Source organism: Liolophura sinensis, chromosome 7, assembly GCF_032854445.1.
Source record: "Liolophura sinensis isolate JHLJ2023 chromosome 7, CUHK_Ljap_v2, whole genome shotgun sequence".
NCBI lineage: Eukaryota > Metazoa > Mollusca > Polyplacophora > Chitonida > Chitonidae > Liolophura > Liolophura sinensis.
In genome coordinates, this window is record NC_088301.1 from 50,404,984 (window position 1) to 50,422,126 (window position 17,143).

The following is a 17,143-nucleotide window of genomic DNA, read 5'->3' on the forward strand; positions in this document are numbered from 1 at the left end:
GTACATGGAGAGCAACCACCAATACCAGTAAGAGAAATCCTTAAACATGCAAAACCTATATGCACAGATCTACCTGGTTTTCGAACATTATTGGAGGTTCCACAAAATCAGCCCGAACACTAGAAAGACTAAATCTTTTTTTGGTTTCTGGTTAATAAGAGCCATTGTCATGCTAGTTCATTTCATTGCTTTGCTTTGGGTTTAATGTCGTTTTCAATACTATTTCCACCACATCACATGTGAACCAGGCGACAGTTCCACAAAGCCAGCTTTGATTTAAGTCAAAATTTTAGAGCTTATTTTTGGGCTCTGTAAACTAAAATTTTTACCACCTCACCAATGACAGTTCAAAACAAATGTGCCAAAATTTCATTATTTTACTACTACGCATTTACTACCTATGCCAACTCATAACACATAATTCTAATTGCAAAAGTGATGACAGCACTGCAAAAGATAATTCCAAAAAAACAATCTAGCTAATCTTCCCTACATTTCATTAAATCATACCCATGTTATTAACTTTTTTTCATAGAAATGACAATGGGCTGATCTTCTAACAGCCTTAATTTAAAATACTGAATGCATAACAATTTATCTTCTTAAATTGGTCTACCTTACACTGAAGCTGAATGGCACATATAAAAGTATTCTTCACACTGTTGTACATAACCAAATGCACTGCATTACTGATGCTCTGAATATACAAATTTCTACCATTACATGTACATGTAGATGCATGTCTACCAAAGTCACAGGTGCTTTGTGCCGTAAGGGTCTTCCTGTAAAATATTGATCAACAAAATCATACATGTGGATCATGTGTATGTAATAAGATTTCAGGTGCAAACAGCAGCTGCCAGTCGCAGCCCATAAGCTGCACATACTGATCTGCCCTTTCTAAGAGCCAGGATAACACAGAGCACAAAAGAGATGGCTTGCCAGACTCAGATTCAATGCAGATCCCTCCTGTAATAACACAATTCACACATATGAAATAAGAGACAAACAGAAAGGCAGATGTCAGCAATTGAACTTTTAAATACTATTGGATGATGTGCCATAGGGTTGTATCATTTTACACAAGATCATCTCAGGTCTCCAAAACTATATTGGCACAAAGACATAAATGTGACAATGCCATGTCACCTTACCCTGGCACTATGTCACATGTGAGAACTGAGCCGTCTCACCTTACTCTGACACTGTCACGTGCGAGACTTAAGAACTGAACTGTGTCACCTTACTCTGACACTTTGTCACGTGTGAGACTTGAGAACTGAACTGTCACCTTGCTCTGACACTATGTCACATGTGAGACTTGAAAACTAAACTGTGTCACCTTACCCTGGCACTATGTCAAATCTGAGAGTTGAAAACTAAGCTGTGTCACCTTACCCTGGCACAACAGTATGTCACATGTGAGAGCTGAAACTAAGCTGTGTCACCTTACCCTGGCACTATGTCAAATCTGAGAGCTGAAAACTAAGCTGTGTCACCTTACCCTGGCACAACACTATGTCACATGTGAGAGCTGAGAACTAAGCTGTGTCACCTTACCCTGCCACAATGATATGTCACATGTGAAAGCTGAAAACTAAGCTGTGTCACCTTACCCTGACACTACAGTATGTCACATGTGATAGCTGAGAACTAAGCTGTGTCACCTTATCCTGGCACTATGTCACATGTGTGACCCGAGAACTAAGCTGTGTCACCTTACCCTGCCACAACGATATGTCACGTGAGAGCTGAAAACTAAGCTGTGTCACCTTACCCTGACACTACAGTATGTCACATGTGATAGCTGAGAACTAAGCTGTGTCACTTTATCCTGGCACTATGTCACATGTGTGACCCGAGAACTAAGCTGTGTCACCTTACCCTGGCACTATGTCACATGTGAGAGCTGAGAAATGAACTGTGTCACCTTACTCTGACCCTGACACTGTCACGTGTGACCTGAGAACTAAGCTGCGTCGCCTAACCCTGACACTACAGTATGTCACATGTGAGAGCTGAGAACTGAATTGTGTCACCTTGCCCTGACTACACTACTTTACATTTATGTCACATGTGGGAGGGGCCTGACAACACCACTGTTTCGCCCTACCCTGATACTATGTCACATGTGGGACACAAGAACTGAGCTGTGACACATGTGAGACCTAAGAGCTAAGCTGCAACACCTTATTCTGCCACTAAGGCACCATGTGCAGAGACATCACTTGATGTGAGCTGAACAAACCAACTGAACATGCTCTGGTGATGCAAGTATTATGTCTTTGAACATTTCAACAATGAAAATGATGATCAGACTTCAATACTTCAAGTGTCGATGGGATCCTTATAAAAATGGATAACCATGTGTACTTACTGATTTCCAGGGAGGGTGTGAAAACGGTGGACAACTCATCCTCCTGATCCTGCAACGTTGTTATTTAGATAAGGGTAATACGTCACTAACTACAGAACAGAACAAAGTCACCTTATCAGATATCTGCGCAAACTCGATCCCGAAAACCTACATGCAAGCTAGTGTCAAGGATACAAGAACATCTTCATCAGAAGAGCTCTCCAACATTCTGACTTGAATAACCAAATTTTTCATGATTTAATACATCAGGTGAGTATTACCTTGGCATCCAGCAGGAGAAGGCACCAATATGGACTGACTACCAGATATCTGAGAGCCGAGATTCTTGGAATCCGAATCCACTGTGAGAGTGGTCCTATTGAGTGATGTTCTGACGTCAATGAATTAACAGCCTCAATCTCCCTACGTCTCTCTTCTTAACAGCAACCCAGAACACTTATGATACAGGGATATAAATATGGCCATTGATACCTTAAGTGGCTCTTGATAATAACCAACATATTTGAATAGCTCTTGCTTCCAAAAACCCAAACTGACTCTCCTCGTTTACAAATGATTAGCGCCTCACACAGAACCATTCTCAACTCTTTTGCTTGATCATCACTGGAACTTGACCATCATATCAGAGGGCCAACGATGCCACAGAGAAGTGCTTCATGAAAGTATTACAAAAAAAAATAACAAAAATTTAAAAAAAAACGCTCTCTATTGTTAAATCTTTAACTACTTTAACAAAAAATGGCAAAAAAAATCAAGTCTCACTTTTTTAGATCAAGTTATTAAGCTACAAGTAGAAATGGGCTGATACTTAGTTTAAAACGTTCTACAGATTATTTTACATTTCTAAAAATTAAGAACATAAAACTTGTGATGTTTTGAGTAAACATTACAGAATGGCATTACTATTTCCAAATGGATGTATCTAGATATACATATATAAAATGTTCTGAAAAAACCTTGAATGTCACAAAATATAAAGCAATTGCTTCAATTTCTGAATACCAAAAAATTACAAGAAAGTGGATGTTTTGCATTCCAGGTGAAAACTGTATGAAAAAAAACAAAAAGAAGAAGAAACCACCAAAGGCTGTGTGGAAGGATACACATGGCAAAGATTAATACATAATGATGTTTTTTTTTCAGGGGTAGGAGGGAAGGTTGTACAACAAAGATTTTTGCTGTTCAGAGTTTACAGGTTTTATTGTCACTTAAAAATCTTGAAGAATATCAGGTAATTCTCTGGAGAGATACATAATAGTTCTATTAAAGTCAGCTCACAAGACAAAGAAGACAGAAACAGAAGGAACACTAACACTATAATAGTCACAATTTCTGGAGTACATGTATTCCTGCCTGCCTGGTTTCTTTACCCTACCAGTATTTTTTTGTTTTTGGCCTAGACACCTGTAAAAGTTATCAGGGTAATACGTCGCACCTGAAGGCCATGGTGACCTATGCGAGGCTTACACATCGTACACTGCTGTTCAGGTTATGGAATTATCCAAAAAGAGTAGACCTTGAAATACATGTACTTTTTCTTGGCCATTACTATGTATTTGCAATAATCTTGTTGAAAATGGGTGAAACTGGCCAAAGCGGGAATTTGATCTGTACTTGTCAAGGTAAAGATATGTACCATGATTCAATTCAATTTGATGAACAGTGTTGAAAAAAAGTCCAGAAAAATGTTCAAACTCCATATCTGAATAAAAATGGCCCTACTTTGTTCAAACTGAACATACAAGCTGTAGGGTTCAACACTTGAACTTGACCTGTAATAGTAAAGCCGTACCAACTGTTTTCCAAAAAATTTTTATGACCGACTGATCACTGGGATGCAAACCTATAGTTCCTTCTATGTTTACCTGTAGGAAGGATATATACACTTCATTTATCAGATTTTTAACAGAAACAATGGTAACAATATAAACACCTTAGACTGATGTATAGCACAGATTTATAAAAAAAAAGGGGAGAATCAACTGTAACCTGTACACACAGCTTTCACACTCTCACATCCTCCAACATCCAGTCTCATATCTGATGCAAACATATATCAACACACACACACACTGGTCACATATGGAATTTCTTAGCTGCAACTGGCAAGCTCATATTTGATACATCCCGGTATATAGTATTAGGTGAGCTCTGAGCAACACACCTGCTTGAGATCAGCTTAATTTAGACATAACATCTGGTTTATCTGAGACATCAATTCATTGTTTTTTCTTTCTTTTTTTTCTTTAGTAAGATATGTGATGTGTAGATGAAAATTATGGTACTAATAAGATGAATGCCCTAATTTTGTTAAATAAAATATTTAAACCATCATTCAAGTAAATCACACAATACACAGCTTTGTACTTGTATTTTATATACTTTCATCAAAGAAAATCTTTTTCAATTCAGCAATATTCGGGAGAAAATTCGGCTAGAATCATTCAATGACGTCAGTATCAAACAGCTGTGATGTGAAATATTGACATGATATCAGCGATAAAAGGGAAATGTTTATTTCAATACCAGATGCTACATCACAGCCCAATTCAGTTGTCTCTTAAAATGTTGGCAACTGACATGAGCTCAGATAAGTGATTTTTTTTTAAATTTATTTTATTGAAAAATTTATTGATAGACTATTAATGTTGGTCTAATACAATATTGATCATTTTCATGCATGGAAGAAACCAAGAGCCCACAGCAAACCATAGGGATCTGGCAATTAAATGACAATTTTCCCACACATTTAATACAGATGTATTATGCAATATTGGTGAATGCTATATCCAATGAATTTATGAATATCCATCTAAACTGGAAGATGAGAACAATTAGCTTATAGCCACACTGAGGGTCGAATTCTACACAGTCAATTATAACTTCAGTCATAAGGGAGAGAATATGTTCTCTGGGCTTAACCTGAATAACCCTCCAAAAAGAACCCTTCTCTAAAGTTTATATTTTGATTATCCTAGAAGCTGAAACTTTGTAGTTTCTTTAAAAAACTGCATATTAAATCTGTTACTGGCTCCAACTGTTCGTTACCATATTGCTTAGGCTATGTGGTAGTCTGTAAAACGTAGCAGACCACTGATCTATTCAGTCACGATATTGGACATACAGCACATAGGGAAGTGTAAGAAAGTTTCCTTCTCCAGTTCCACTTACCAAATTGTCTATGCATATACATTTGTTAAGCATATTTAATGGGGCTACAAAGTTTCAATTATTTATGTAAACGCTGGAAACTGTAAAAGCTTACTATTAGTCAATAATGTCACATGACAACCTGATTTAGAGTTTTGAAACAAGCAGAAACATATAGAAATGAATTCTTTTTTTCTGTTTATACTGAGGTAAAAGAATCAAGCCGTGCATGAAGGCATCTTGGTAGCCATAAAACTGCAGGCAATTTTATTTTTTTGTTTTAAATCCCGATCTTTTTCATTGATCAGATTACTAGGCTCTGGTTGCAACCTTTTTAAGGACGGCCTGACGTCTATGGCATTCACATCACTGTGTAATGCTCCTATTAACACAGAAGAATCTGTTACCTAAGCTTGCAACTCATGTTATTTCTGCACTCTGTGACTTGGCACACTATCTCCATTTCATCTATTTCTCATTAATTTGCTCATGTGAAAATGAAACTTTTGTGAATACTTTTCTTCAGTCTACTCACATACATGTAAACGTACAATATATAACTTAAACACATTTCCTGCAATGTTCACAAAACACTAGAAAAAGATAAAAGAAACACATATTTTACAAAAAAAAACCAACAAAAGTGTAAATGTTCTTCTGCGTGACTTGAAAAGGCACAACAGAGGTGTGAGCAGAAAACTTTGTTTTAGTCTCAGAAGTTGACATCTAATTCAGAAAGAATCCTATTCAGATGCATACATCTTTCTAGAAACCAGTTTATGTCATTTTAAAAATAAACAATACTCAAACAAGTTGTACAATGAAATAAACATGTTCACCATACAAGATTTTTTTCTTAGTTCTTGTTAGCACATATGATGTAGATGATCTAAAAAACCCTCCAAATTTAGGTGGCAAATTCTTCCAGATTCTGAGAGATATTCTGAGAGTTCACCTTAAAAATGTTCACTCAGGTGGTGGAGTGATATCCTACTAGAAAACTCTAAGTTTAGCATCAAAATTTACTGACATTTATTTGTATCTAAAATGTGCTTTTTGGAGGGGGGGAATTTTAGGCCGTTTACAGTACAAAACCAAACAAACGCTTGTTTAATGCATGCGATTGTGATTTCTTTTTCTATACTTAAAAACTATCTGCGAACCTTTAATCTATTTTAAAGTATCACACCAACAATTCAGGGCTTATAATACCCTTCAACTGAATTGATACTTCAATTTGTTAAAAACATTATCTGTAAATTTATTTGCTGTTTGTTTTTTTAATAACAACCTATTATTACCACATCCATTTATTATCACAATTAAAGTTTTACAGAGTCGTTGTAAATATTCAACATTTGTACCTGAAACACACATATAGAACTCCAGGTATTTCTTAACTATAAAAGCTCTGAGGGTCAAGAATGAAGTGGATTTATTCTACCATATGCATATCACACTTACTTTAATTTTTGTGTTTGTTTGTTCTTTTTTGCCGTACTCCAGAATTTAAATTTACTTGGGGGAGATATATTGTGTTATGGTCAGAAAGATTTGGAATCTCGAACAAATCAGTATCAATAACACTGCTATCCATAAACTGTATTCATTATTTGCTTTAGGTTTATCAGCATATCAAAAAATTATTTTGGTCACATCAGGACGGTCTTTCAACAATAGAGCCTCCATCAGATTATTGCCTCACCGCTCAGAATACTAAATGAGGTGGCAACCTTCAAGTACAAATGTCTCATTGCATAAGAGCTGGTGAAAACCAAGCTAAGCATACAGTTCTTGAGATCATGGGATTATCATGTGATACCTGAATGAAATAGATAAAGGCTTCAGCCCAGACAAATGCAAAAACCATCAGCCTTCCACGTGGTTATGGTCAATAAGACGGCATAAATGTCAACAGCAACAAGGTAATCAAATGAAGACTTATGAAGCGTTGTTTATTCAGTGACCGTTTCACAGACAGAAAGCCACGCTACCTCAGACGACATGCAAAGGTCAATTTACTAACATCCAAAATTCTGAATGATATTCCTGGAATGTTCAAATGCACTGATGATTTTTAAGGTATTAAAACAGACAAATATAAGCACACTTTGTACAAAATAAGTTGGGCACAGTTTTATTCAACATTTGACATTACTTTTGAAAAGATATAGCAGATGCACCTATGGTTTATATTTCTTAATTTATTTGTTGGTTTTGCTGGCTTTGATTTTTTTTTTTGTTTTTTTTTCACGATCACAAAGACTTGTAAAGATGTTTTAGGTCATAAATGTACATTAAGAGTATTCCATATAAATGTAAAACACAAAAGAGAGTTGTTGTTTTTTTTGGGACTTTCCAATGTTGAATATTGCCAATCAAAGGAGAGTTCCTCCAAAGGGACAAGCCAGGGTCATAACTCTTATTAAGCTTTACTCATAACAGGGTATATAGCCCTAACAAATGTTAACGGTGCCGCCTCACTAAAGCACTGTGCAAAGGACACCAGCTACAACCCTTTGCAGAGTCATATCCAGCAAGAGCAATGTCCACTGTACTACATAAAGAATATTTTATTTCTGTTATTCGCATATACATGTAGATGCATTAGAGCCATTCAGATTTCCTTTCCCTTCTGTACACTTTGTCAGAAACATGAATGATATTTTCATTTCACTGACCCTATATAGACCCCCTGAATAAAGTTGCTGTTCTGTCTTTTCGTTGAGATATTGGAATGTAGGCTAAAATGAGGGAGGAAAGTTTTCTGTAAGTTCTTTTCCAGCTAATCAGTATTTCATTCTGTGCCGGATCCAATAAAGATCCAATTTTTTCATGTGGTTGAGGCTGACACTCTGCTGTCAATAGGTCAACTAACTGATGTTTGGTGTATTAAAGAGTGAGTGAGTACTTGGGGTTTAACGTCGTACTTAACAATTTTTCAGTCATATGACAATGAAGGGTCATTAGAGTGCATGTAATGTGCCTCCTTGCTCTAGGACGGGGGTTTTCACCCCTCTTTTATCTAGTGCTGCTTCACTGAGACGCCTTACCGAAGGCTAGTAAGCTGCCCCACCCAAGCCATTATACTGATACCGGTCAACCAGTCCTTGCACTATCCCCTTCATGCTGAAGGGTCCTGTGACTTGACCCAGGATTGATCCGGGATCTACCGTTCCCGAAGCGGACCCTCTACCGACTGTGCTATCGGGGCCAGTCATATTATAAAGAAGTTGTCTCATGAATAAAGGCTGATATGGACTCACCCTATGTTCATGTGGCGGAAGCATGTACAAGCTTGGGCAAAACTAAAACTCATCCATAACAGCTTGTATTCATTCAATATAAATAACCTGTAAAATGATAGGAATGTAAACAGGTGTATGGTCTGTGAAGAGCAGGCAGATCTTTGCGGAACCATCCTATTGTGGCAGATCTCTAACAAACCTGTTAAATAAGAGGTATGGTCCAAACCAGCGGGAGCTGGATTTGAGCCTGTGACGTCCCTGGTCAAAGACTACATGTACTTTTCTCTAAGCAGAAGCCAGACACATCTATACGTACCTGCTTGTGTCATCTGTAAACTACAAAGATCATCTTACCCTTTATAGTGCTTTCCAGATCCACGGTGATGGTTTTGTCACAAAAATTCTTTCCATTAAGTGATACCAGTCTTCATCGATCAATGTCTAAAAAGATACAAAGAGCATTTAAAAATTTAATTGTATATATATTCAAAAATTTATTGAATGGAATTTTGTGGAAAATATGGCAATTATAACCTCAACACTACAACTGTAGGGACTTGTCCTAACAATACATATGTACACATAAATGATTACATGGTTACTATCCCCATACTGGTTTAGATTCTTGCATGAGAAGAGATTCTTACAAACAGCCGTCAAAGTCTTCCACACCTGTCTACGAGAGGCGTGTCTGTCATCACTTTCATCAAATTTAGGTGAGTAATCTACTACTTGCCATAAAATAGGTTAGTGTATTATTTGATTGTTGCTCAAGAATTTTTCTGTTTTTTCATGGTTGGAGGATACCACAGTGCCCAGCGTAAACCATCTACCTTTGGCAAGATTACAGGCCAGCTTTCCCCATATGATGCACAGATATATCACTGGCTGCTTATTGTCAATCTGAGCAGGGGAAATTTGTATGTTAAGATATTAACATTGTTTGTTTGTAAGATATTAAAACGTTTGAGTTCTACTCGATATTAGCTCCCAGCCAGGCCTGTTTTCGATTAAACGCTACAAAGTGAGCTCCCTTTTGACATCACATCCCTGCATTACTGCAATATAGGCCATGAACAGAAGGGTTAATTCATGGAATTTATCCAGGCCTGATGTGCAATAACAGCAATAAAAGCAATTACATTTAATCGTCATCAATATGTTCTCTAGCGCAGTTGGGTGATACAAAGTCCAAAAATTCTGGCAGCTTTTTTGTTTTTGTTTTTTTAAGACCAATGCACCTCAACTTCCATTTTATAACAAAGGTTTATACTGTTTAGTAGGTCTACTGAGCTGAAAAACAGTGATGTCATAGCTATAAGGGACAATGTGGAACTGTGTCAATATAGAAGTGTACACCGAGTCAGACGTCTATAGAATATCTGATTTCTATGGACATACACCAGTGCAGTGTGGACACTAGTACACAAAGGTTTAAACAAGGCTGCTTTAAAAGTATATTACCACTTATAAAAAAGAACCTCTACACATTTGAGCAACCATTTCTACAATTACAAAACAAATTACAAATTTACAGCATCTGCATACATTTTCTTAAAGAGTATGTACATATAGACCTACAAGTACGATTTTTAAATATACAACAGTCCTTTCTGTTTAATAGCAAGGTGAGCACAATGTCCATGGATGTCTGTGTATACATGTAAATAGGTAACCTGTAAATAAGTCACAAACAGTATCACGGCCATTTGAATCTTAGCCAGGCATGGTGGTGATACATTGTCTAGTACACATAACACACCTGAGCAGATCTTAACAACACTGGTAAAATTCATGAATTTCACATTACTGACTACTGAGCTCAAGTATAGTACACATCTTGATCATGATCACATTCAATTCGAATCATCTGGACCATCAAAAAGATATATCCAGGCCTATATCAAGATCAGGTGCAGTGGATCAATGAAATGGCCACACAAGAAATGATTTCTTGTCAGGATCAATAAACATTAAACCATCTCCCTAATCATTACCTGTAACCTGTAAATATCACAAACACTACATGTTTATAAATATAATGCAGAGTGTATGAACACCGGCACATGTGACAAGGCAGACCTGTAACCTTACACAGTCTACAGAGATCTTTGCAGCATGTGACTCGCAATACCTGAGAATGAGACTTGGCTAGACAGGTAAGAGACAGGGACATGACTGAGCTGAGCACCCATGGACAAAGTATATATCTAGATACAGCAGGCATTCCCAACCCTCTGCACCCTAAATATATTGCCTGACCTACATACCCTCCTCAGTAATAGGCCATCTCACCGGCTTCAGCCTGCCAAGTAAAAAGTAGTCGATTTGGAGAGCACTCTGCTAAATTACATCCCACATAGCTTAAGTGATACAACTCAAGTACTACTGAAGAGAAAAACTACACAAATTTACCTCCCAAATCTTTGTGAGACTTCCAAATGCGCCCCTATATCCCGGCAGCTAGCAGCAGCTTTAGACCAGTCACACTGAAAGACTAAATGCTATACAGACTTCTATTCGACCCAGATTCTATTACAGGGACTAGCATAGAGAGACCTTGAAATCAGCTGATCACTGTGTGACACTGCTCAAGCAGGCTGGCAATCCAGGGGAGAAAACTCTGATTACATCTGACAAAGGCAGGTCGAAAGTGGGACAATCGTCATCAAGTGTCACCTGAATGCAAATTATCTTGGCCAGTCAGGTGTACATAAAAACATTCTGTTTCTATGTACATGTACCTGTATTAACTTCAACTTGTGCATGTAAAACTTTTTACACTGTAATCTCTGATACCCTTATTCCTTAACCTTTTCTCATATGAATCAGTAACTTCCAGTAAGATTTATGCACCTTTTTCATATGCTCATCTAGACATTCCCCACTGGTTGGGCTGACCAATTTCAGGACTTCACAAAGAGTATAATTTTATCTGTCTACACAAAATACCGCTAACATTCTCAGAATATGCTTGAATAAACACACTGGAAATATGCGAAAAGGTGGAAAAATTACAACAGCTTTCGTTCACATACATCTAAAAAGGTTTGTGTACAGGCATACAAAGTATTAATATTAATATAGTCTTAATAATTATATATAAGTAATGAGTTGATGTAAATGTAGCCATCCAGCTATTCCTTTCCTTGGGTGTTAAAGCCACCTACCACATGTACCCATCCACCTGGTTTCAGCGCTTTTAACATGGGAGAAAATGAAATATGCTGAAACAAATATGGTCTCAAAAGCCATTGAGCTCATTCATCCACATTTAAGTCTACCTCAATGTTCCTTTCAAAAGATCATCTTATTTGCTCACACAGTGCATACTCTTGATTTTAAATAAATTCTTCTAGTGTTCTCTTCTGTGCACATTCATTATAAAGTAATACTGCCAACAACAACATAAACCAAAGGATAAACTCACAAACACAAAATGTACATGTAAAGTTACTATAAATCTCATCAGTGATTCGCGAGTACCGAAGGGTAAAAATTATTCTCTGCATGCATCAATGGGCAGAGATCACATGCATAACTTCTGCAGACAAAAACAGGACCACATGAGATTTGATATTAAAGGAAAAGGAAACAGGAAGAAAAATAAAATGTTATGCCATCATTACTGAGGAAATTATACGCTTACACAAAGCATCAACTGTTCCCAGAAAACCACAATTGACGAAGTAACATACCGCCACAAGTCTGGAGACTGTCCACCGATGATCTGTGGCATTGCGTACATTATTCAATCAGGACACCTTCAAGCTTAGTACATTTATATGCAATGCTCGGGGTTGGGAAATATGTAACCGATTACAGGTCACTCTCTATAACTCTGATATCATGAGTGCAATACATGTAGAATCCTCAACCTACACGTACATCAATCTCTGAAATGAAGCCCCCTGCATGGCTTGTCCAGTAGGAATAGGAATAAAACATCATAATGCCTCACAGTGGTGAAATCAGCGTAAAAAGCTGTCAGAAGAAACATTCCCTTTCATCAATGTACGAATATCTCAGACACCGGGAATATCACATGACAACAAAATACGGCTGCCATTACAAACCTACTTAGGGCTATTATGATTTTCAAGCAGGGCTTTCTTATGGGTCCACGCAGGCATTCCCGCGGGACACCTATTGTAATCATTCAGATTTTTTTTTGTTTTGTTTTTGTATGCTTTTGTAGGTTTGGTACCTCTCAGCAGTCCAGTTCCACATCAATTTTGTTGTTTTTCTCCAATTATACAAATACTGACAGGAGAGGAAGAGATTTTCACTTATGGGTGTCATCAGACACTCTCTGCTCCACCTTCTTTGTTGATTTCAAAATGGTACAATAATCTATCCCTTCTAAAGTCGTAGCAATAAATCCCGATCTAAAGTCGTAGCAATAAATTAAACAATTTTATCTCGACTATATCTGTGTGCACACATCTCTAAAATGTCCATGTTCGGCACCAGGGTATCTTTACAGTCACATTCTTGGAAAAGCGTTTCAGTTCCTTATAAGTATTGATTAACAAAATATCCAATTCAATCATGACTATCAAGTATTTTCACCTGGGCATACTTGTTTGAATAATATTTCAAATATTTCCTCTTTCAATAGAAGTTCTACATGGATTCAAATTTACGATAAATATGTAGGGATCAAGAAAAGACTCTTAAGAATATTTAGAGTAAATTAACCCAGTATGTTTGTAGATTATAAACATGCACAGACATGCAATCTCTCTGCATGTACATGTATCTTTTCACACGAACACAGGTTAATGACTTAACCTTACAAAATGAAAACAAAGACAGACGGATAGAAAAAATTCAAACTGTACATGTACAACTCCAATACCTTGACAGCTACATGTATAGAATAAATCGATATGGCTAACATATGCTGGGACACATGCGATAGATGTAGATGTTTGGCTGTGTAACAGAGCAATCAGTTTCATATCATAACCACAGGTGCACATCTTACATATACTTTAGAGAATCAGACCCTAATTCCATGGGCAGATACAAATAATGAATCCAATGGGGTCCAGGAACGTACCACTGGCTGCAACATGGCCAGCTTCAGATCCAGATACAATCTTGGAAATAAAGCTAGATGTCTCTGAAACGCATGTTTTCTCCGTATATGCCCTGTACATGTGCATATGAATGAATGATTATGGCTTAACGCATGTGAATATAATACTTTAAACTGAACTTTAGAGGAAGTCAGCTGACCACAGTGGCTAACATGTTGGTTTAGCAGACCACAGCTCAACCTATTTTCACGACTGCCATACATGTGACTGTGTGATATTTTTTGCTGTATGTGCGATCGCATGTCATATATTTATCATATTATAAATACTGTCCTTAGTCAATATTGGCATATTTGTTCTCCAAATTTTAAAATCCACACAACAATTTCATTCCAATAATTTTTGCATTGAACACATTTGATCATGTAAATCCATTTGACAATCTTAGTAACACGTCATATCTCAAAACCACCTGTTGAAGACGAGATACAAAATAGAATACCTTGTGTTACTGCCAGCTTGACTCATAATAACCACAAACTGGTTGGACAGGATTACAAGCCAGGGAGGGGCTAATTTTATATGCATTAACTATGCACTATACAGGAGGTTCTGTTGACTTTGCAACATAAGTACCCATGTCACAACTCAAATTAAACAAATGCGTGAAAGTGCACGCCCACTCCATGCTCCGTTGATGCCAAGTGATTACGTAACTCCTGCAGTGGCTACTGTAACAAGAATATGCCGTAGACTACATGCATAAAGCTCTTCAGCCAGCACTGAAGCTACACTACACCAATGTTTACTTCAGCAGTCTCTGCCACTAGCGCCAATCATTCACTTCATGATTCACTGTACCTAATTCTGCTAGGTTTTAGGACGGATATTAGTAGTGCTAAAAGCAAAGAATTACATTTCTCTTCCTGTTTTTTCTTTTTTCTTTTTTTTAAAAAAAAATATGAATATGTTGTTCACTAGATGGACTTACAATGTGATAAAAAATTAAATATTCCTGCTTGCACAAGTACATGTATATTGGCTAAAAAGAGCAGACCAGATGTTCCAAAAATTAGAAAAACTAGGGTAAGTTCTGCACTTTCTCTTGACTTTATAGCAAGACTGTGTGAAGGACGAAAAAAAACAGACGGTGAGGATTTTAAAGTCAAAAATTTAAGTTTTGTTCTCTTTTTTCTCTTTGGTCACTCAAAAACAAGCCAACTTAAAATGCCTTACAAGTGTGGTAATTGATGAAGAAAGCTACACGTAAATGTACTTGCACAAGTGCTGCACAAGGTACATGTACATGCAGGACCATGGGTTCTCTGGCTCACTTACAATATAGTCCATGGATAGTATTAAAAAGTGTATAAACAAAGGACTATGGATTTTGCATTTTTCAGTCATTTTCCGCACGCATGGGCTGGGTAACATACAAAACCAAAGTGCGTTTTAACACAAGCAAATGAAATAGATAAATAAGTGCACATTTAGCTCCCTAGATAATCAGATGTGTTGTGTGTGACTGCAAGAGTGCACATGTACCTAGTCTTAAAAAAGTTTTAAAAGTTTACAGTTAAATACAAAATAAACTACAAAAATAAAGCAAAAGAAAGTTTGTAGGATCAAGCGTATGTCTGGCACCCTCCATCCCCCACCATTAGCACTTGAACATCTTATTATGGTACTGAGCACATTTTATGACAAGAAATAAGAGAACAGAATAAGTAACATAAGACATACATAAGTAAGTAATTGGGTGTTCACTGCAATCAAAACAGTCAAAGTGAACTACATATATACAATCATTGTAGCAGGCTTTGTTGGCTCAGCTACTGAAGCACTGGTATTGGTGCAGACAACAGGCCCGAGCCAAAGGAGGCAATGTGTTCAAGTCAAGCTTTCACAGACAGCAGCCGCTAGTCAGAAGTAAAAAAGGGACACCAGACAAAGGTACACTCCTCAAATAAGGGGCATGGTGGTAATTTTCAATGGCTATCTATGAATACTCTGCAAAGAAGGGTGCAAAAGTTTTGTGCACATTTTAGGACATAACTCCCTTCTAAAAAAGCCTCGCTTGGGACATGTGGCTGAGGTGCAACTTATGCCAGCAAGTTCGTCAAGTATCTGGAGGTATTAAAAACCCCACTACTATCAGGTGCAACTGCAACACCCCAATCAAATGAATAAACACACCATTACTTGTACATAATTTGGGGTATACACGAGTGTTATAACACTATGAGAACTTCATGTTTGTTTATCATTCGATATAAAATGAATACACTTTTGACAACAAACATTAAAGGATATGTACACATGTATCATGATGAAAACCCAGCTTCTGTCCAGTTACTACCATCAATATTCCGATGCCCATTGTTGAACAAAGCCTGATGCTTGTATACAAGACATCCATCCTTTATCTCATCTCTCGCTTGGCAAACACAAGACTGTGCACCATGGTAACATTGATCTTTCCTTTTAAGCACTAAGTTTTCATCAATTGCTGTATATTTACTTGTAAAAAAGACATCTCCAATACATTTCTCTTTGAGCCACAGTATCATCTTCGGAATTTATTGTGGCTATAAATAGTTGTGTCATTAAATTCATTTCTGTGGTAAGATTACAAGATTTTATTTTTGGACACATATATATTCTCTACATGTACAAGTATTGCAAGACCTTAAAAATTTAACTGGCACATTCCTACACTGTGACCACCATGAGACCTATACCTGTCAGGCACAGGCAATCTTGATTGATTACACTTAGCAAGATTTACTTGTGGCTAGTATCACCTAAGGCACAAATACTGACAGCATTACATCCACAGTAGTTCATCGCACTGATCAAGTCCACTGTCCAAGACTAAAGGCAAATTAAAATGAGTGGCTAAGCCTTTAGATGCCTTTGAAACATCAAAACAATTTCTTCTGAGCCTTTGTGCCAGAGCACGCACAGATCTTGCCCATAAATAGAATAGAAAATTTATACCTGATGATTACCCAATGCTTTCTCCACAGGAAGAAATCAATAATAACTAATGGTGATACTAGGTTACTCAATTGCTAAAAATTTGAAACTCTTTTCAATGTATGACGATATATGTACTTACCATGCATCGACCTATCAGTCAATCATTAACAAAGTCAGTGAATATAATTTTTTTGAAACTACTCTTACAACAGGAAATTCTGTACAGAGCTATCCATGCATCTGCATCCACTAAATTGGAAAACAAAATCAGGGTGTCAGAGTGAAAGAAAAATTTTACATATTTGTGTCTTCATCAAAATAACAGTGGGAAACCCTAGGGC

At 37.1% G+C, this 17,143-nt stretch overlaps 1 protein-coding gene across 3 annotated transcripts in view; it reads right to left on the bottom strand.

Annotated features, from left to right (window-relative positions):
- Window positions 1-17,143, bottom strand: part of LOC135469602 (probable nuclear hormone receptor HR3) — a 67,902-nt gene that overhangs the window by 38,677 nt on the left and 12,082 nt on the right. For 2 of the 3 annotated variants that reach the window (XM_064748101.1, XM_064748100.1), the window contains exon 2: window positions 9,130-9,216. The gene's annotated coding sequence lies outside the window, so the exon portion shown is untranslated. Of the gene's footprint in view, window positions 1-9,129; window positions 9,217-11,190; window positions 11,223-17,143 lie in introns of those variants that run through there. The other variant, XM_064748099.1, reaches the window with a different exon arrangement.